Raw genomic sequence first — 22047 nt, forward strand, 5'->3', positions numbered from 1 at the left:
GTTGTGAAACTCTTGATTTTCTAAAAAACTAGATCTCAACATATACTATAGATTTGTCCAAGAAAGGTTGTGGGACCGTGAATGGAGATCTGACAGCCCTGCATTTTGACGTTGTAATGCTCACACTGCCTCCTAAGGCATAAATATTATTCTCCAGCATGCTTTTGAACTAACCCATCCAGTCGCCTCAGGCACAACATTCATCTGTTTGCCACTGAGTTGACACTCAGTGAGAGATAGATTGTCCTTGTCAGTATGAATGACTTGCCTGTACCCACCTGTAAAACCTTAGCACACTCTGTGTGTTGCTACTGTGCCCCCTCAACATTTGGCCACTTTTAGATGCTCCTGCAGTGTTTTGTTAGTTTGTTTCGGACGTTAATGACTGACATTAACTCAAAAAGGTGACTAAACTGGCTGGTTTCAGTGAACATTTGGTTTGTTATCAGTATACCCTGCTGCCCCGTTCATAAAAATAATGGTGATTAATGAGCCTCTTAACACAAGATGTCTTATAACTGCCCTGTTTCTGGCCTTACGATACATTTTCTATGAGTGTTCAATGTCGGTAAAAATGGCAGCTCTTCAGTAGCGACACTTGTTAACATTGGAGACTTTGTATAATTAAGTGACCATGAATGAGCAGTCATATATATGCTGTTCCAAACACTACATTAGATTTGATTGATAAGTGGCTGCTGTATTATGGCTGTTGAATTGCTTTATAATGACCCTTCATCTATTTAGACTTGCACTGGTCACTTATTATTACTTATTTTGTGTGGTATAATTTTATATACAGTTTAGTGGTTGAATTGTGTGTTTAAACCTTAAAGCAATATTGTTATGTGCATTTAAACCGTGCTAAAATCCATTCAGTAATTCCTGTATTTAGTTTTATTTTAACTTTGGTAAACAGACAACATAGACACAAGGACGATAGAGGAAAGACAAAGCACTGATGCAGTATTGATCTCAATTGGATTTAAAGGCCAAGGAGAAGAGATTGGTTTTCAACTGAGATTTAAAAATGCCAATAGAGGCAGCAGACATAATGTATCTGGAGGGATAAACTGTTCCATAGCATCATATGGCTACTGTGGGTCTAAAATCAGCCAGTATAAACTTGCTGTAAATCCACATTCACAAACATTTGAGATCCGTCTGCATGAGTGCAGGAGTTAAGGTTTATTGGGGAGGTGTGGCAGAGCTGTGGCAGAGCATGATGCTCCTTTTCATACATTGTCACTGGTCAAATCAAAATGATGCTCAGCACCTGTTTTAGAGACTCAGAATACAAACAGGTAAATTACACAAACAATACGAAAGTAAGTGAAGGCCCACTTTTACTTACATGTAGACCTGTTTATGGTAATATAAAGATTTTAATGGTCCATCACAGTCCAATGAGTGATCCATTTAGCTATTTTTTATGCCTGCAGGCCTATAAGTAAGATGGACATTTTTAAAGGAAGAGTTCACTGTTAATGACATGTCACACACTTATATTTCTTTCTATTATTTTATTGACTCGCAGTTGTGGAAATAAATTAAAAGTTTTGAAGTAGCTTTAATAGCCTCGAGATAGTTGATTGAGTGAGAAACGCAAGATCACACCACATCCCTGTAACACACAAACATTCTATTCTGTTGCTTATTAGGCTTCTGACCAGTATGTTTGTATAGGCCTACTTTTCTCCAGCCTCATAAATGTCCTCCTCCCTGCTCTTAAGAGTTTGTTATTTGTAAAGAGCTTGCATTCATAGAAAACGTTATTTCTCTATAGGACCAACTTGCCCTATGCCATTAATAGTGCAAGGCTCCTGCTTTTTGCAAGAGAGGCTGAAGCTTGGCCCATCAGTGAAATATAAAAAAAGTCCATTTTTGATGACCTGTCAAAGACGACAGAGCAGAAGGGCAGAGCATAGTTGCAAGGCATAAATCCTCCTCTCCTTTTCATGTATGATGCCTGTGCCCTTGGTTACCTAGTAACTCTCTTCCCCATCTCCAATCGGAGCTCCCGACCACTCAGTCGGGATCTCGCCGCGCGCTCCCGCGAAGCTCGTGTTGAGCCCAAGAGTCAAGGCAAAAAGCATCCAAACGCACCAGGACTAGGAGGAGAGCTTCCCGCCGCAACACACAAAAAAGAAAGCAATAAAACGGGAGAAACGCGTTCAAATGACAGCGGAGTGACGATAATGAGAGGCGTTATCGCTTGGCAGGAAGGTCATTCCCGAAAAAACATAGCCTAAGCAGTGCGCAGACTGGAAGGATAATTATTTGGAGTAGGATACACACACCACCGCCTGCAAGTGAAGACTCCGAAACAGTAAAACATTTTCCCGGCTTTTTTATTTTCATAAAGCAAATCATGGGGGGATTTACATCTCGACAAGGCAGGTGAGTCATGTCATGATACTTGATGAGCAGCTGGGTTGGGGGGGCTGGAGGCGGTGTGCGCGGTGAGTGAATTAGGGGGATGCGGGGAAAATGGGCACATCGGGCTACTTGGACTGATTATAGGCTACCTATATATAGCCTATGTTTTATTCTGTAAAGATAAAGAGTGGTATTTTGTGCTGCTACAGCGACGCAGCGCAGCAAACTGGCACGAAGCACGTATACTTCAAAACGCATTTGTATTTTGTGACTTGAACGGACTACCGTTCTCATTAGAGGCAGTGGTTTGGATGCTGGGTAGCTGTGTGTGTATGTGTGTGAGTGTGTGTGTGTTTTGTCCACACTGCCATATGTAACATGTCAAACACCACTGCGCTGCTATGCTGAAAATATATGCTTGTGGTAATTGTTCAGTAGCACTTGTTACTTGGGCCGTAAAGACATCTTGTGTGCGCGTGATGGAGCAGTCTCTCTCTCTCTCTCTCTCTCTCTCTCTCTCTCTCCCTCTCCCTCTCTCTTCCTCTCTGTCTATAACAAAACATATGAAATAGCCCCTGACTTGCTTTTGGCAAATTAAATTGAAATCTCTAAAATTGGATGGAAATGAAATGAAGAATTACTGATTCAAATTGCTAATTTTTCAAAGCAAACAACTGCACTTTCCCATCTTCACATATTGCTTGTAGAAGAAGAAGAAGAGGAAGAAGAAGATGAAGAGTGTAGTGCTAAATTTAAAGCACCATAATGATCCCGCAGGCCTCTGCATCTGCATTCCTACTATCTGAAATTCCTGGACACATGACAGAAGCTTAGAGATAAATAGTACCATTGTAGTCAATGGTAGAAAGAATAATTAACTGTGAGAGTTGAATCCCATGAAGGGAAGAGGGAGTGAAAATGTCAAGCAAGAGTTGTCATGGTGATTGGTCGAATAAGCAATGTGTTCCTCAAACCTAAGCATTTAGGAAATGATCCAGCCTTTTATTTGGCATCCATACCCCACTATTGATGAAAGAAGCTCTTAATGGGTAATAATGACACAGACACATAGAATTCCTAGTTTTTGTTGCGCACATTTAAAAACCACCCTATGAAATTTGATTAGGACTCTTTGGATTTTGATTTGATTTGCAGGCAAATTGCGTTCATTCTTATTGTATGTGTGTCTTCAATATCATGTGAAGGATTATGCATGCTGCTGCTGCTGCTTGTGAATTCTCTCTATCTGGCCCTTCCGTGTTTGTATTCCAGTCCAGTGAAGTGCTATTTTTCAAGTTCCCTGCTGTTTTAATAACCCTTCTTCACTTTTGTTTTATTTTTTGTCTGTGCTGTGCTCAAGTTGTGTAACAATCATGGCAGCTAAAAACTAAGCTTTGTGTTGCAGCTGTTGGAGAAATGAAGACCAAGAATGCTGCTTGCTGATTGTGTTATTTTGCTTGACATATTAGACTGGCCCGCGACCCTGTACGCAGGATAAGCGGTTGACGATAGATGGATGGATGGATATTAGACTGGAAGGGTTGGGCAGTCAAGAAGTGTCAGAATAGAATAATCAGCATTGAGTGTGTTGTTTACCCTGAGAGTCTCAGGACTGCTCAAGAAAAGCTCCATGAAGCTCCCTGTCCGCCGTAAAGGTCATCAAGGGTTCGTCCTGACTTAAAGTGAATACACCTGAGTACGTCGTGGCCTGACTTAACATGGATGAGCCACTCATCGCTCTCTGGCCCGAGAGGCCTCTTGTTTTTTAGCCTTCAGTTCCTCTTTCGGCATGCTCCGGTTATTGCTCTCACATCCAGACGCGATGACGGAGGTGTGTGAGCGCGTGTGCTCCTCTGTGTATATGCAGAGATGTGTTGTTGCACATATGAGAGAGGCTGTGGAAGGTTATTTGTGTTTTTCTAATATTCTTCATTGTGTTTGACGCGTTGTCTTGAAGCAGCAGGAGCAGGCGCTGAATAATTTCCCAAATGGATACCTCTGACCTTCTGAAAATATGTACTATCACTGCCTATCCCACACCCGAGGAAAATCCGGTGATTGTTCTTTTCACAACTTCGCTATGTCGCACACAGAGAAAGAAAAAGGCAGATGTAGAGAATTTGGATTTAACGTGTGTTAGTTTTCACCCCATTACCAAGCAAACAACACGATTGCCATGGCCTTGATGCTCATTAAGACACACGGTTTAGAAACGTCTTAATGAATAGACATCTAGTTTAAAGACTTCCTTAAAACTATCACTTCTTCTGTTGGTGCAAGAGGACAGGTTCAGTTATAGATATATAATTCAGTCTTTACATTACTAGCACTTAAAATGTAAATGATTCCAAGTCTTTTATTTGAATTACTCTGTACAATAGAAGTAGTGCAGAGAAAACAGATGGGGCAAAAAGCTGCAAAATGTTTTAAACCCTAGTTAAACTGTGTATCATGTGTCAACACAGCGCTTTCATAATCTGGCTATCCACAGACATAGATGTACAGTGACTAATGAAGGAGGATAAACTTGTCTCTTCATGTTTGATCAGGAGGATGCGCTTTCCTCCTCATTAAATTACACCTTTTGTGACAGAATTGCCGAGAAATACCCTGATTGTTTTTTTTAAGTATTACTCGAATTCACAAGATACACTTGTGTCACATTCGTCTTAATAATGAATAAGATTATAATTTGTTAAATCTGTGCAAAGATGAAAGAGTTTTTGTTTGACTAACCAAACGTTTTTGGCCTGAGGCACAAAGATACGCCTCAAGACTACTGCACATAACATATTTAACAGAGATTTTACATTGTTCGTGGCCCAAAAACATCTCCCTTGACTAACAGGTTTCCCTGCCAAAGACCAATGTCTGCTTAGTAAACAAGATTCTTTTGGACATCGCCATTCTAACTACAAAGCAGATGTCACACAGTATGTCTCCACTCACTGTCTGCCAGAAGTTATCTATTTATTATTTATTTATTAATTGGATGCTTTACACTCAATGATACCCAGACCGAGGACGAAGCCTACTGAGTTGAAATCATGTGCGGCAGCAGTGAGGAGCTATTTTTGATTGCTTTCCTTTTTTAAAGGAGAACTTTTTAAAATGCATCACATGGAGAGAGACAGTCAGAGGGGCGGGCGGGAGAGTGTCATGATAGGGAGAGAGAGGCTCTCAGATGCAAAGCTGTACTTTGTACTTACGTGAGCTTCGACTGGGATGAAGTTCAGTTCAGTTTTATTCATGTGGAACATGCAAACATAAAACGACATGAATGACCTTTTTAACCCTGGAATACAGGAGTCAAAGCTGTGTATACTAGTTTGTTTACATTCTATTGATTTCACTGAAATTGTCACAGTATAATTTGCATATTTTGTTATTTGCTTTCCACTTGCACATGCAGGGCTGCAAACATTATTTTCATTGTCGATTAATTTGTTGATTATTGTCTCGGTTAAGTGTTTGGTCTATAAAATGGTGAAAAATATACGTGTTTGCCAAAGCCCAAGAGGATGTCCTCAAATGTCTTGCCTTGGCCACAACCCAAAGATATTCAGTTTACTGTCATAGAGAAGTAAAAAAAACAAACAAACAGAAAAATTCACATTTAAGAAGCTGGAATCAGAAAATTTTGAATTTTTTCCTTAAAAAATTACTTTCGATCAATTGTCGCAGGTTTGGTATGATGTGACAAACAACTAACTCTCCAATGTGTGTATAGATTTCTGTGGCCCTGTCCTTTCTGTCCTCTAACATGCCGCATCTGTAGCTTGCCAGCTCATTTGAATTTTAGAAATGTCTGTCAAAAATTATTTATGTTAAGTGTGAAATGAACAAAGAACCAAGTCATTCTGACCTCACTTGGTGGCTGCCGGGTGAAACCTTGTCTGTTTGTTTTTGAAAAGTTCACCTTAATCCGTATGATTCAAATTGCATTTTACTCCGCTTAATCCACCCTGGAAATATACAGACAAGTGACGGGGAACCAACACTTTTAAATCCTGGGGATGAACGTTACTGTCCAGGTAAAGTTGATATGGCAGAGTGTGCCTTTCCCCTGTCAATTCCCCAGCTTCTTATCCAACTAAGCAATCGCTAAGCCCCTTTTTCTCCTCATTTTCTTAACATGGAGTGAGTATTGTGTGGGTTTGGCAGGACACAGAAGCGAGGGCCCATCTAATTCATGGGGTAAATTAGTGGAGATAAGGGCTGAGTCAGTACCTCCAGCCTACCATAGATCCCCTGGGGCAGGCTCTTAAGGAGCTTAGCAAAAGCCTGTCATATGAAGACATGACATGGAGCTGGCTAAATGGGCTACGTTGGAGTGTCTTCCATCAACCTGATGTTCACATACTGTATGGGTCACTGTCGTTCAAGCTTTAATCCTATTCAATTTATTCATTCATTTATTCATTCTTGGTTATTAATTCAGAGTTTGAGGAAAATACAGCACTATGTTTAAAAAGGCGAAAGAGGGTGTATTAGTGAGGCTCTAATGCAGCTGCAAATCAAACTGACTAAACACTTAGGCCCACTCATAAGACCATATTGTGTAACAGTCTGTGCCACCAAATCAATAATGAATGCTGGTTTACCCGTAGTAAAAGAACAAGGAAGAACTCCTCCAGAGTCACTGGGTCACATACACTGGGGAAACAATTAGAGGCTTCCTCATGCTTCACAGTGCTGCAGCTTTCTTTTTTGGGGGTGCTTCTTTATTTTTCAGCTGCGTGCATTTCCCTTAATTTTTCCCTAGGGTCCAGCAGCATGTCTGTACCACTGTTGAGAAATTACAGGCACCGACTGCAAAGTCTTTTCCAGCCAGAACTACAAAAGGCCATGTCAGGCCCTTGTGATGTATGTGGAGCCATGTGAAGTGGAAAGCATGGTGACGGATAGGACACCAGTTTTGCGAGTGTGTGTTAACCTCATAATGCTGACAGATTACAGATTTAAATATTTAAAATCGCACAGAGCACATGCTGCTGGTGATGAAGAGAGTGGAAATGACTGCAGTAATGCAAGAGATTAATCGAGATCCTTCCTCTCTCTCTCTCTTTCTCTCTCTCTCCCACAGACGCACACATATACACAAACTCTCCTCTGCAACTGGTTGGCCATTGTATACTAACAGACTCCTGTCTTAAATTACAGTTGCTTTATTCTTTTTAGTATAGTCTTTTTTAGTCTTTTAGCCAAATCACTGCTGACACTGACTGAGTCCAGCTAAAGTGTCATGTTGCTTCTTCTTTCTTTCTTTCTTTCTTTCTTTCTTAAGGCAAGTTATAAATGCAGAAGCATTTATTTATATCCTTTTTTAAATCTGGTTTTAGACAGTCTCCACCATACTCTTCACATGTATTTTTCATAGTACACAGAGAAGGCATTAGGGACAGATGTGAATTGTTCAAAGGTCTGGCTGACTAAGAAATTGCCTATTGGCTCCTGGATCCTGGAGACCAAATAAAATATTATGTGTATCATAAATGTAAAGCACAGGATTGTTATGTCATTTTTTCCTCGCAACAAAACCCGCTTTTGGTTTGTCCCTGTGTGGACTACAGTATGTTGTTTTTTACTCAGGGCCATAACCAGAATTTCAGAAATACTGAGGTAGTGAGGCCATATTCTCCTACTGCATCCCCACATTTTTGAGTACTGCCTTACAGAAGCGAGAAATGGTTCTGAATTTGTGAAGTGTTATATTTTCCGTATATGCTCTCTCTTTAAATATTGTCTTGAAACCTCCCCAATGCCAGGGATGCAATTCAGATGGAGAAATACTAAATGCCTTCATTTTAGCATCTAGCTTTCAGCCTTAAAAACACTAAATGTTTAAAATGTGAACAAAAAAATGCTAAATTCACCCTTAAAAAAGAATTTTATAATTATATAATTATATAATTTTATAATGTAAAGTTAGATTCTAATGACCGGGGGCCCATTAAAACCTCCAAATTCCCCAAAACAATCGTGAGTAAATCTCTCCTGTGTCTTCAGTGGTAACTGCGTCTCTGTCTTTACTGATGCTCACATTTCCTCCCACACTCCACATGCAAAGCAGGTTGACTGGAGACTCTGAATTGCCCGTAGGTGTGAGTGTGAGTGGATGTCTATGTGTTAGCTGTTTGATGCACGGCTACTGTGTCCGGTTGTTTTTGTACTCCCCTCTAACATTTAATAGGAATACGTGAGTGAAATAATATTAAGATCAGTAAATAGTAATCAACCAAATCTAATCACAATTCTCAATCACAATTCTCTTTATAGAACTGTGTTTTACAGTGTGCCTTAATGACATTGTAAACCCTGTACCTTTATAGGATAGTACCTGCTTTGGGATTGGTTTATTTTGGTGCTTACATGTGGACCAGCGCCTCATTGTAGTCTATTTATATCTCTTGCCAGCTTGGCAATGCTTCCTGATAGCCTTTGAGGATGGAGAAATTCCTCCATCAAACTCAGGGCCCATCTGTGCCCATATTCCTCCTAAAAGGAGCCATCCTCCACAATTATAGCTTTCTTCCAATGATACCATCATCATGCCATCACTCGGTGTAAGAACAGGCTCCAGGAAATTGACTTGATATTAATCTGACAAAATTACCAAGAAAGGAAATTAGACTGGGGAATTTTCTCTGGAATTGATTGTTTTTTAAAGGCAGGATGCACACTTTGCATGACTCTTTGATAATAGAATATAAGAAATAATAGAACATTTAGCTTATTGATTATTTGAAATATTCTGTGACAGTATATGTCAAGCTTTAAAATCCACGCTAAATAGAGTTTATTTGACCTAATATGTTCTCTTTGACTTGATGCAGCTCATTACATCGATAAGGATCCAGATTCACCTGAAAATCTGGGTCATTACAGAAATAGCCTTGTGGCTTACTCCCTCAAAGATAGCAGCACTGATGAATTGGTGGCTGTAGGTCACTATGACAATGGTTCGAGAGAGAAAGTGAGGATGCGGAGGAGTTTCTTGTTGGTTTTTAATCTAGAAAAAGTTTTGTTTCTGAGGAGTTTGGTGATATGGGGGCGAACACATAAGACCAGAGGGATCCTCCAGGCACTTTTCTGATCCTTTAAGTCGCACAGATTTCAGGGTTTTGCTACAACTGCCCAAATTATGTGCTCCAAAGTCCATAATCGCATATTATTTGTGGAATGCTATTAACTATGTGGGATGCAATTTTAACCATGAATATTAACATGCTGTGTTTCCATGGGTGTGACATTTTAAACGCAGCTTGATGTATTTTTTTGACGGCGGAATCCCGGAAAGGGACACATGTCTCTCAAGTCACTACAACTGGAAGGTAGATTTGGGACAAGAGACTCCAGAGTTGTAGTTTCTCTCATAGGTCCTTGGCCTGCGCCCACTGTGAATTTCAACCGGGTGTAAGTACAGGTGTTGAATGACATAATAGTGGTGGGCAGTTCAGTCCTGAAGCTGAAGAATGAAATGATACTGTTGGATAGAAATGGTTCTCTTAGAGTAGCTGGAATGGAGAGGGGATCAGAGAGGATAAGAGCAAGGACAGAAGGAAGAGGTGAGATTGAAAAGAAACAAGAGGAAAATGGTTAGGTTGGAGAAAGGTAAGCCTGGATAAGCCTTTTGACAAGTGAGCTCTGGGCTGGGGAAAGCCAGTCAAACAAAAATCTGCCAAGTTTGTTTTATTCATGCTGTGGACAACAACAGCTATTCTATCTTTTTTTTGTTTTGTTTTTTACAACAATACACAAACAACACGCAGAATACAAATGCTACTGAATTGTGTCCCGGAGTTTTTCTGCACTCCCTCTTTTCTGTGAAGATGTGTGATTGAGGCAGATCTCCTTGCCATGTTGAGAATTACTAAATGATTCAACGTTTTTTGACACCCCAGTATTTACCACCATTCTCATCTCTTATTCCCTTTAATCACATCCACTTACAATGCAAACCTGCTTCACACACAGTTCTTTCATTTGAAATTCTACAGAAGCCCCAACTCCAAAGCAAACAGCCACAATAAGCATTTATTGCTGAAGATTTTTGGTAGCCTGGCACCAAGTAATATGTTAACTAATGGGATGTCGAATGGAGTTATTTGCTACTGCTGCTGAATAATAACAATTCACGAAACTGGATATTGAATTGAAATTTTTTGATTTGCATTGACCAAGTATACAGTGTTTTACAGTGCAAAAGACATCAGCGCTGTAAAATATATTTCAGTATGACTGCCAAACTGCCACACATCATTTTACCTGATTGGCTGTTGGAAGAAATACCTAAAGGAAATTCATTAGCCAGAGTACACACACACTTAATACTCTGCGCCCAAAGACTCCTCGGGCTTGATTCTAACGATACCCATGTGATTTATCCAGCAGGTCCATGATCAGTGTGTAAAAAAGGAATTCAGTACTGACCTAATAAGCCATATCTTTGCCTTTTGTTTCCCACTGTGCTTTTTGAAAGAAGACATTAGGAAGCACAAATGAGGAAACCTTATCGCAAAAGATGTCGCAAATGTGACACATTTCCTCAGGGATAATTTTGCTTTGTGTGTCGGTGGCCCACTTTTCCTTCATATTGATGCTTTGCTGCACACGAATGACAAACAGCTGCATCACAAGTAAAGGTCTTTTTTTAGTAAAATCCATTAGCAAAGGTCCACAGTAGAGGACTTGAGAGCAGAATATCCTCCATTGAGGAAATGTTTAGTCTTTGCGTTTAATTGTTAGGCACAGTGTGAAAGGACTCGTCAAATTGGGTTAAATGAAGATCCTCAGTTTCCCTTTTAATCTTAGACTTGCACCCCATACCCACGCAGCAACAAAACGCTGCTAAAGATAAAAAGCGACCAAAACAGTAGAGCATGGATATAGTGGGGAATGGCTCATAGAGGATATTTATGTAATCTTGGGGCACCAGGGCTGACTCAAACCCGACTCGGAGCTGCTGCTGTGGAGAGAGGCCCAAGGACAGTAGCAAATTTTCGAAATCCCTGGTAGACACAGAAAGTTAAGACATGCAGTGTTGCAATAAAACAAAGCCCAACCCATTTATCTGAGCATCCCACACAACCCCTGGCCCAGATTTAAAGCCCCGGGCATCCAGAGCTACCAAATCTTCTGGCAGCCGCTGCCACAGATATTGATAGGAAGAGCGAGAATCCCACCAAGGATTTCTGAGCTGGAGGGGCTAACTTCCCAAAACATGAGCTGTCTCTCAATGGTTTGGAATCAAACGGCAAAAGTGTATGATATAAAATGTTATTTACTATAATCACATTGTAAATTGGGATAAATTGTTTCTCATTGATTTTTTGCTCTTTCCCTGAACTTGTCTAGCAAATATCTCATGTTATGTGGCATTAAGAGTTTATGGATTGTTTGACAAAGCCAGGTCTTTGATGAGCATTTGTACCCTCCGGAGACGGAACACAGCTGCTATTCCATCAAGAGCAAAATGCCTGTTTGAAAACAAATAAAAACAGGCCCCTCTCTCATCATTAGATCTAAAGCACTTAATCCTGCACAGAAGTAGCTCTCGTCTTCCACTGAAAACCTTTTCTTTGTATCCATCACATATGGATTTCCTTTGTGGAGGATGTCTGCATGCCAAGTTGCTGATGCTGACCCCTGGAGTTGGAGGGCAATCTTCAGGCTCTTCTTTAGGCTATCCCAAGGGTGTGGATACAGACACTTAAATCATTCACAAAATAAAAAAGTGACTTATGGATTACAGCAGTGGAAGGGAGAAAGAAAAGAGCATTAGTTGAAATAACAAATGCTTTTGTTCCTGAAAATGTAAAGCATCGCAGTTTGCTACTGTCATACTAGCAAGCTTTCAATAAAAGCCGGATTTTTATTCCTGCTGAGTGAAAATTTTCTCTTGATTTATCTCACCATTTTTTCACAGCCGACTCATAAAACATGAAAAAGGACAATACAAATCACCCACGCACACATAAACACAAACTGAGACACACCCACACAGGCCCAGTATTCACGCTAGCCAGGCTTTCTTTTCACCACCGGGGTAAATATTGGTAATAGGTGACGTGGCATTTTCGCTCTGAGGGCTAGGGTCTATGAAAACTGCGAGAAGGCCTTGTAGTCACATGACATTTTACAGCAGGCGTGGAGGCATTTTCACTTTCATTCTGTTGTGTTTGCTCCTCGCAGAAGCTCCAAGGCTCTTCAGCTAGAAAACAACTATGGCCCTGTTGTTCCGTCTCATCTACGTCCATGCCTGGTAAAGGGAACATAAAACTCTCTTCCATCTGCGAGCCCCTGCTAGTTGCACTCGTATCGGCACAGTTCAGGCACAGAGGAATAGTTTTCAAAGTGTCACCGTTTAGGGCATGGTTTGGATGTCAGCAGCTAAATGAATAAATAATGTGCCCTCAAGTTGCATTTGATGTAGCCGGATCTGATCTGATATGACTTTTCACTCAAGCTAGCGAACATCCAGATGTTAGAGGAAAACCCTTTTTTACCCCCCCATCTCCCTCAGGTTGCTAATGAAACATGGAATAGGGAGGATGTTTACAGTCGCTTCACGGACAAAAAACATTAGAAAGACGCTTGAAAAGAGGCAGATAAGGGAAGTTGTTTTTAGAAGTGCAAAATTTATTTGGGAGATGTTGCAGTGTGCGTACGTCTGGATGCATGATCACAAAGCGTACGTACAGTATCTACAGTATGTGTTATGATTGCTCCAGGGGTTCTTTGCTCCAAAGTAGGCACAGAATAGAAAGAGAGATACAGTAGTAGCTGTTGTGTGCGGTTTTTGAGGAAGTGCAGACAACCCGAGGCCAAATTTGCCTGCAGTGTTTGGACATGGCCTACTTCTAAGCGTGCAGCCATTAATATGGTCTTCTGCTCTGTTTAAAGTACACAAATGGGATTTTAATTCATACCCTGAGTTCAGTATGTAGTCTCTACTGATTCTTTTTATTCAACTAAATTCAGTGCTGTAGTTTACCATAGTGTATACATATGATGTGGATTTTACAAAGTGGTGACATCCTGTATGTGTGGCGCCTTGCCGTATGACCTTGAGTAACCTCAGTAAGCCGCAGTGTCTGAGGATGTGTGTGTTTGGGACTGTAGTGGTCTACTCCTGTCTCATGGACTTTGTAGAGCCCGTGTGTTTGAATAATGTCCTGCAGGAGACACTCTTAAGTGCAACGTCTAGGACTCAGGCGTCAGCAGTAATATCAGGGCAACCTCTCCTCTCCTCTCTTCTCTGTGTGCAATGGCATGGGGGATATTACAGCATTAGAACGCATGAATTATAGCCATATTGTTAGCCCAATGTCAGGGGACATTGAGGCATTTCTGGTATTCTGATATCAGTCGGAAACTAGAAAAAGGAGAAATGGGGATTATGAAATGTGTTTTAAGTACATCTCTGTGCACACTGTTGTGGACTGTTGTGGTGATAACTTTAAACCAATCTCATAGAACAACACTATACTGAATTAGGGTGCCACATTTTTCACAAACTGTTGTGAGCTTAAGGCTGCTCTCCTGCTTGATCTGAAGGCTGTTGTGCCATCATAGAGCCAGTTACGACTCAGTATTCTGTATTATAGTGAATGGATCTGTGTGTTTCCCTAAAGACGATGGGTGGTGGGGAGAAACGACCAACCGGTGCAATAACATTGGATGCATTACCTAATAGATTTGGCAGAAATACAGAGTTCAGGGCGGTCTGATAAAGCTAGGTTACAGTACTTTAATCAATCACTAAGAACACGAGCCAATTTAGGAAGAAGCCTGACATTCAAGATAGGCTTTCAGACAGGATTAGAAATAGTGAATGGAGAGACATATCTAACTGTTGTCAGGGGGACAGTGTACCCTCCTCCTTGTGTGATATTGAGGCATGTCTCTGCCTCACCCTTCACACAACCACCTTATATTTGGAAAGTCACATTCTGTCTTCCTAGCCTTGTCCCTCAGTTACACATGTTTTTGTTGTGTGTGTGTGCTTTTTTTTTGTTTCAGCTAATGCAGATGAGTATTAGTAACAAGACAGCATTGGTCGCCTTGGTTGTTTACACTCTCCCTTCAAGAAAGGGCACTGTCATTTAAAATGTCCCTCGGAGCTCATCATCATCTGGATTGTCTGGCCTGACTAATAATATCTAGAATATCAATGTGAACATGCGATGAGCAGAGTAAGACGGCTGCTTTTTCTAAACAGACAGTCACCGGGGGAAAGACAGCTGCTTTTCTTCCCTCCAGGATATCTTTGTGGTGTTTTTTACCTAGCTGCACCAATCCTGCCTGTTTATCTAATCTCTAACATTTTTAAATAACTAGACACCACAATCTTTAAGCCATAATCAAAATTTAAGGATACATCCAACACTGTCCTCAAATTTTTAAATGAATGGCGATATTTTCCAAAGCTTTAGGATTCTCTGAAGGATTAACCTTAGTTCCAGTCCTATAGCCTGAGCAGAATCAATGGAGAAAGAAGCCAGGGGATGTGATGGGGATTGTTCAACTGTGGTGATTGATATCAACCTCACAAATCCCTCTACATCTCCCCTAAATCCACCTGGCTGTAGCTCTGAATGAGCCTGTAATGTGATGAATTAAGATGTAAATACTCAAACCACATTTACATTTCCGATAGTCATGTTTTTAAATGTAGTTTATTTAGTATTGGACGGAAACAAAAGCAGTCAGGATCATATATTTTCTTTTTTCTTAACATTCATACAACATTCATCTGTAGTCAGGCTTTCTTGATGGATAAATTAACTACGATACATATGGTTTTCAAGGCCAGAATACATTCCACAGCAATCCTTTCTCTGAAATGTCAAAGATTGGATGTGATATAGTCCTTCTGAATATTAAAGTACTATTAATTACTTAAACACCTCTTATTAATGGCTGATGGGGGCCATGTGGTGCAGCATGTATTTGTTTGGTCTTTGTTTACGCTCAAGATGAAGGTCACCCCCTCATTAGTGCAGCAGCATCTTTTTTTGATGTTGTGATATACATAGTAATCAAGTATGGCTCACGTCGCTGCTTACTGTTGACCTTTAGTTAAAAGCACATCGCTGCTTGGTCGGTTCGAAACTTAATTATGCTCCAATAAAACTCCAGGCATCATGTACAGTGGACAGACCACATTTAATCTGTTGTCATTAGGCTACAGTAACCCTGCACTCCCTCTGTAAATATGGCCCACACTGTAATTCTCATGAATCCATTATGCCTTTTTTTGTATAAAAAAACAGATGCTGTTGGTTTTGCTGTGTCAAGCGCACTCTGCATCTGTACACTGTACATCTCGGCTTTCAGCTATGTACTGTATTCAGAAATCCTGCTTGTCACACAACAATACACTTTGGCACCTCTCACTTCTCTGCAACTACCAGGCATTTGCATGTCAATAGCATCATTCTACCACTGTGCTTTGGCAATTGTGAATACTCTGCAAGGAAGCCAGCCAGAGGAGGTCTTTGAAAAGAAACATCAGAATAATGTGTTGGTTGTTGCTGCGTTTATTAACACGTTATTTTCCCCAAATTCATCTTGGCTTAATTGATCATCAATCACAATTAAGGACTCCTAGACGTAAGAGTCGGGAGGTTTTTTTTTAAAATAAATTAAATGCAACATTTTAAATCACATGCCTCAAGGGAAAAGGTGAAAACTGCTATATGTGATGTAACAGAGTTTCAGAAAAGACAAACTGTGATACTTTTAGATCAGAACAAATGAATTAATTCCTGTTCTCAACTCTAGCAGTCTAACACCATATTTTACCTGAATGTGGAATAGCTCTGTGTTTGCACATTACTGTTAACTGCTGCCAGTGCTAAGGCACCTAATGAATTATTAGCTCATTCATTTTACAGGCAGCATCTGGGTCATGTCTCTGCTTGGTATATGTATGAATTTGTGCAGCCCTTTCACACCGAATGATAAAGCTGACCTTTCAGTTTTCACTGAGAACTGCAGCCTACTTACCTTAAATTAAGGCTGTTATTTAGCTTATTAGGCCACGGGAAGAATCATTTTCTCAGCATACTTATATATATATATTAGAAATGCACACACACACACACACACACACAAATGCACAAGGCTATTACATTTCACAGTGAAGCCCCAGCAGTGTTCATTTTATTGTAAATAATAATAATAATTTTACATTCTTCTGGACAAGTTGATCGGGATGTGTAATCTTTGTCTGCAGAAAACATCATTCACATTGAAGTGGATGGAAGTGATGAAATACATGCACTCAGTGCAGGGCTCCACTGCTTTTTGAAATGGTGCGTAGTTAAGTGTTGTCCTCAGGATGATCAGCTCTTCAAAGGCCTGGCTTTGTACGGTTTATGAGGATACTTCTGTTTGTGTTTTAGTTCCTGCAATAGCGGGGGGTGGGCAGGGACATTACAACACCAAGAATTAATTCTCTCTTTCCCTAGCAGGAAGTGTCCAGCACATTGTAGACATTACTGCATCGTAAATTACCCACATAATCCCAGTTTTAGATGTATATTGTATGCTATTAATTGCAAAGATAATCTAAATTACATTATCATGAGAACCGTTGTTCTGGCCCAGAGGAACTGTTTTGTTCCTTTTAAATAATTGCTCACAAATGTGGGTTACTCTGCAGTTGCATATATGCAGTTAATACTAGCTCTGCAAATGGTTATGCAGGCCAAGGACAACTGCATGGTCTCTTTAACCCAGAGTAGAAGAGTCAATACTAGCCATAGGAGCTGATCCATTGAACAATTTATAATGCAGTGCCAATGAACTTGGACCCTGGTTGTGAGAGTTCAACTCCCCGTTGTAATTAGCTGCCAGACCTCAATTAACTTACGGCAAACCCTCAGTTTATTTCTATATGTTTGTGAAGTGTTAATAGGTGCTTTAAGGAAAAGGTTTCCCTGACTCCCATCCTTGTCAACTCTTTGGTACAGCTGATCCACTTGGATCAATGTTCAGTGCACCGCACACTGTAAGATACATTACTTTAAATGATATACTTAAAGCATTCAATACAGAGCTCAAATAGGAAATAACCCATTTATCCCAAATGATACCCTCATTAAACTCAAACCATAATCAATCAATGTAAATCTAGGTGGGTTTTCTTCTTAGGCTGGGACTCTGATAACTGGCAAGGAGCTCCATAACGGGGAGCATTTAGACCAAAGAGTGCAGCAGGAATAATACACATTTGAAGTGATTGTCATAAACTTTGATTTGCTTCATATAGGTAGTGCCATGCCAGCGCTGTTCAGGTTCCTTGCACTTGTCTGAATTGTATTAGGGATGCATCCCAGAAGGCAAAAAAATCCATCCTCCTTTCCACTGTAAGCCAGAAATTGATGTTAGTACTGCCATGTTATATGTGCTGTCCTCACAGTGGAGGAAGATGAGAGGAGCCGCTTGAAATATCTGCTGAATTCTCCTTGGTATGCTCGAGTGTATCCTCTCTAGGAATTCAATCATGTCTCCGTATGCTCACCAAGTTCAATCAGATGTGTTGCCACAGATGTAGGATGATTTCACCAACTACTAGGAAACACAACATTCAGAAAGGTATCTATGTAATGCACATTGCATGTCTGATTAAGTGGATCACTGACACCTGATATTAACTCTGATAATACACCTGGTGTAAATGCTCTTTTTGATATTGATGTCACAGTAATGATGCAGAATATGAAACACACAGAAGCCAAAGAAATTCTGGTCTATTATTCCTTTTCTTTTCTTCTTTTCCCCCTCTAGTTTCTCATGAGCAATAGTCTTGTAAAAGGGCTGTCAAGGATGAAAAGAAAGTCTCCAGTCATGCTAGCAACTCTGTGACGCTTTCAGCATGTCAGCATCCAGCATGCTAACAATGTCAGTGCTTACACGCTGATTTTTTGCAGGAATAATGTTTACCATTTTCACCATCTTAGATCAGCGTGTTAGCATGTAAACATTTAAACATAAATCATAAAAGTATTAGACTATTAGACAATCTGAAGATTTGACAAGATGATGGTGCTACATAAAAGGTCAGGGGATCACCAAAGTTTTTACAGTTCATACTGTGGGCAACATGAATTTCTGTACCAAATTTCACGGCAATCAATTCAGTAATTGTCGAAATACTTTACTAGGGACCAGAAAGGTCTACCTCATGTTGGTGCTATATGGAAAGTCAGGAGCTCACCAAAGGTGGTAGGATTCATCATCTGGGTTCCAAAGTTTATGGCAACATATCCAATTCGGGCTTGTCTATGTGTGGTCCTATGATGGACTGGCGTCCTGTCCAGGGTGTACCCCGCCTTTCGCCTGATGTCAGCTGGGATTGGCTCCAGCCTCCCGCGACCCTGTATGCAGGATAAGCAGTTGACGATGGATGGATGGATGGATGGATACCCAATAGGTGTGGGGATATTTTAGTGACCAACTGACATTGCCACCCCTAGATATTCAGCGCTAGTGTGGCTGAAAAAATCCCCAACATTCATAGTATACCTATGTATGATCTAATAACATGATATCCAAGGAGAAATAGTCTGTAATGGATGATGTGAGATGTGTGGAATAAACCAAATTGCCCAATTTTAATTTGATTTTCCTCATTCATGGCCAGATCATTTTCGAAAGACATGACAGAAGCCGTCCTCGTCTTGTGGTATTTCGTTAGCAGCACTTTGGAGCCGTGTTGGCAGGGTGATAGAAATTACACACAAAACACTTTGTCAAGAGAACAGATCCCACCCTGCAAACGGCATCTGTGGGAGGGTAGATAATGAGTATGCCATGTGTAAAGCCTTAATGTGTTTACATACGGTTAGATTAGAGACGGACCCAATACTTGCCCCTGCGGTTTCTCATGGAATCCCTGTGGGCTACTTGAGTGATTAGCTACTTTGAGTTTTTTCAGTAGGAGTGTCTAGTGAGACTCTGCAGTGGATCAATAGGAGTTAGGATGATGAACTGTTGGGGAATTTTTTTTTATTTAACTTTTATCCTTTTGTTTGTAACCTCCTCAGTCCATTTAATTGAGTCAGTTAGCTTTGATTAATATCCCTGTACCCCCACATATTGTTTCACATATCATATTACTGCCCAAACTCTATCTGACACTCAGAGGTATGGACACCCAGTTAAGAGAAAGAGAAGAAATATAGACGTAGGGATGGGCCCACTGCCTCGACTTGCAGCTTTAAGACTTCTAGATCAAATCTGTCTGTATCATTTTAGTAACAAAGAGCAAACAGTTGTTTCAAGCACCGTCAGCAGGTAACAGAATGGCTATTATTTATTTGCAGTGGAGCCACAGAATTCATGTACTCACCTGGAATCTGTCTTTATTTGGCCTGCCAAGCTCACCTCTCCATGATTCCTTGGCCGTTTGGCTGGTAATGATACTCGTGGCGGTATTTATCCAGCAGCCAGGAGAAGGGGTGGAGACACACAGCTTAGCGGGCGGCCACAGCAGCAGCGCCGTAATTTCTCACCGTCTCCCTTCTGTTTCTTTAAAAATATGTCAGCATCACCGTGGTGATTAGCAGTCAGAATGTGCTGCGTCTTTGTCCTTGATTTAATGCCAAATCTCCTAAGTAATAATGACTGCACAGGCTCTGTGTCTGACAAAAAAAAGCAAAGCAATGGAAGAGTGGGCCCTCATCACTCACTGTTATAGTGGCACTGGTTCCCAGCAGGAGCCTTATCAAGCCACAGTTTGGTTTTGACATTTTGTGAACGTTGTTTCTGAAACATGCCAATCTCCTTGATTTAATATGGCGTGCTGTTGTTCATCAGGCCCAGTAGCATATATAAAGAGTGTGCCTGCGAAAGAGAGAGAGACGTGCCGTATGTGTGTATGTTCAGCATTGATTTTGCTGTGTTGAAATCCATGTTTGCGGATTTGAAATAAACAGGTCTAAGCAGACAATTTAAAGATATAGTATGCACATTATTGACACACAGAGGCCAGAGCAATCCTATCATAAGCTGAGCTTGTCTCAAAATGGAGCTTTCGCAGTGATGTAGATTCCTGTCTTTCTGAAGCACAAGGTAAAGTCACTAAATTAAGTTTTTGCTGTTTTCTCTCACATTTTAGTTCAGCTGAGGTAACCGAGTGGGTACATAGGTACATACATTCTTGTTCCTGTCTTGTTGCCTGTCTCTTATTGTTTCTATAATGGCACATGAGCCTGAGTTATAATGTAATAGCACGAGAAGCATTTGTAATCAGTGATTACACTCTCTCAGGTCAGGTGTCTCACTTCATTTGAAGTTAGATGTTCCAGAGGACTAATGTAGCTTTGTGAATGCCTTTGTTGCAGACTAGCCACTATAATAACAGAACGAGGAGAGTCCGGAGCTCCATCTACTCAGAACTCTTATTGGTTCCTTTTTTATCAGAGTCCATTCAGCCTCTCTCTAAAGGATGTCGGGGCGTAGGAGTACATTTGGCTCTGTGCTCAGACTTTTATTGCAATGCAGAGATCTCTCTGCTGTAGGAGAACAAAGGTCTTCTACAGTAAGTGTGTGAGCTCGGACCAAAATAAAGAGGAATAAAGTCTTAAAGTATTTTCGCTAACACTTTACATTACAGCTCAGTAATAACATGGTAAAGGGGTAATAATTATTTAATACCATGTAAATACCAAAGTAAAAACCAGGTAATAGCTCAGTAATAACAATGGATATCTTTGGGTACATTTAGGCCAAAAACAAAGGGTAACATTGGGGAAACACATTTAAAAATCGCAATGAGGCAAAAACTATTTAGTACATTTATAGGAATGTTTTAGTAACAATATGGTAACCTTATAATAAAAGGGTTGTATCAGTGCAATATCTGAATAAAAAAATGGTAATATTGTGAAATTAATGGGGTAATAACCGGATAATAATGAGGTAATATAGGCTGGCGTTTCACATTATTATAGCCTACCATGTGAAATGCTGGAAAACAAACAAAACAAATCAAATGTTAAATAAGATGATTTTGATTGACAAGATTTTTGTTCATTGTGTGTGCATCGTTTACCCTGGAAATCACAGGATAAGTCAAAATTGGTAATTAAAATTCATCTTGGTAGTTTTTGTGTAATAACCCTTAATCAGTGCTGTAAAATGCTAAACTACCTGTTTCTGTTTAATTTCATTGTAATATTCACTACTTGCACAATTTAGTGGGATGTCTGTTTTTTTTACAAACTGCATGTCTGTTTAATTCCCATGATGTCTACAGAAACGTTAGCTTTGCCTTCAACCTTAATGTTACAAAATGTTGGTCTAATATTACCCAGAGATACCCACTGTTAATACTAAGCTATTACCTGGTTATTACTTTGGCAATTACTTGTTATTACTTAACTATTACTACTTTATTATCAAACTATTACCCAACTATAACTGAGCTGTAACGTAAACCGTATGTAAACCTGTACCGTATTTTCTTTTAAATTTGCGATCCGTGGGGGGACAACTCACTTATTTGAATAGTGATGAATACTATTGGACCGGAATTTAACGTGTCCTGTTAATCATGGAGGCTGTTTAACGGTGTGTACTTGGTGGAGTGCCGTCTTGCATTAAGGGGCGAATAACCTCCCTTAGACTCGGCACAGCACCCCGCCTCCATCACCC

The 22047-nt window shown here is 40.3% G+C and overlaps 1 protein-coding gene across 2 annotated transcripts in view; it reads left to right on the top strand.

Moving 5' to 3' along the window:
* The first annotated feature begins 2039 nt into the window (after positions 1–2039).
* Positions 2040–22047, top strand: part of nlgn3a (neuroligin 3a) — a 114334-nt gene continuing 94326 nt past the window's right edge. For both annotated transcript variants that reach the window (XM_038700247.1, XM_038700246.1), the window contains exon 1: positions 2040–2400. The gene's annotated coding sequence lies outside the window, so the exon portion shown is untranslated. The remainder of the gene's footprint in view (positions 2401–22047) is intronic.

The sequence above is a fragment of the Micropterus salmoides genome, unplaced genomic scaffold, assembly GCF_014851395.1.
Source record: "Micropterus salmoides isolate LMB-PRFRI ecotype aquatic unplaced genomic scaffold, ASM1485139v1 Ms_hic_scaffold_5, whole genome shotgun sequence".
In the NCBI taxonomy this organism is placed as follows: Eukaryota; Metazoa; Chordata; class Actinopteri; order Centrarchiformes; family Centrarchidae; genus Micropterus; species Micropterus salmoides.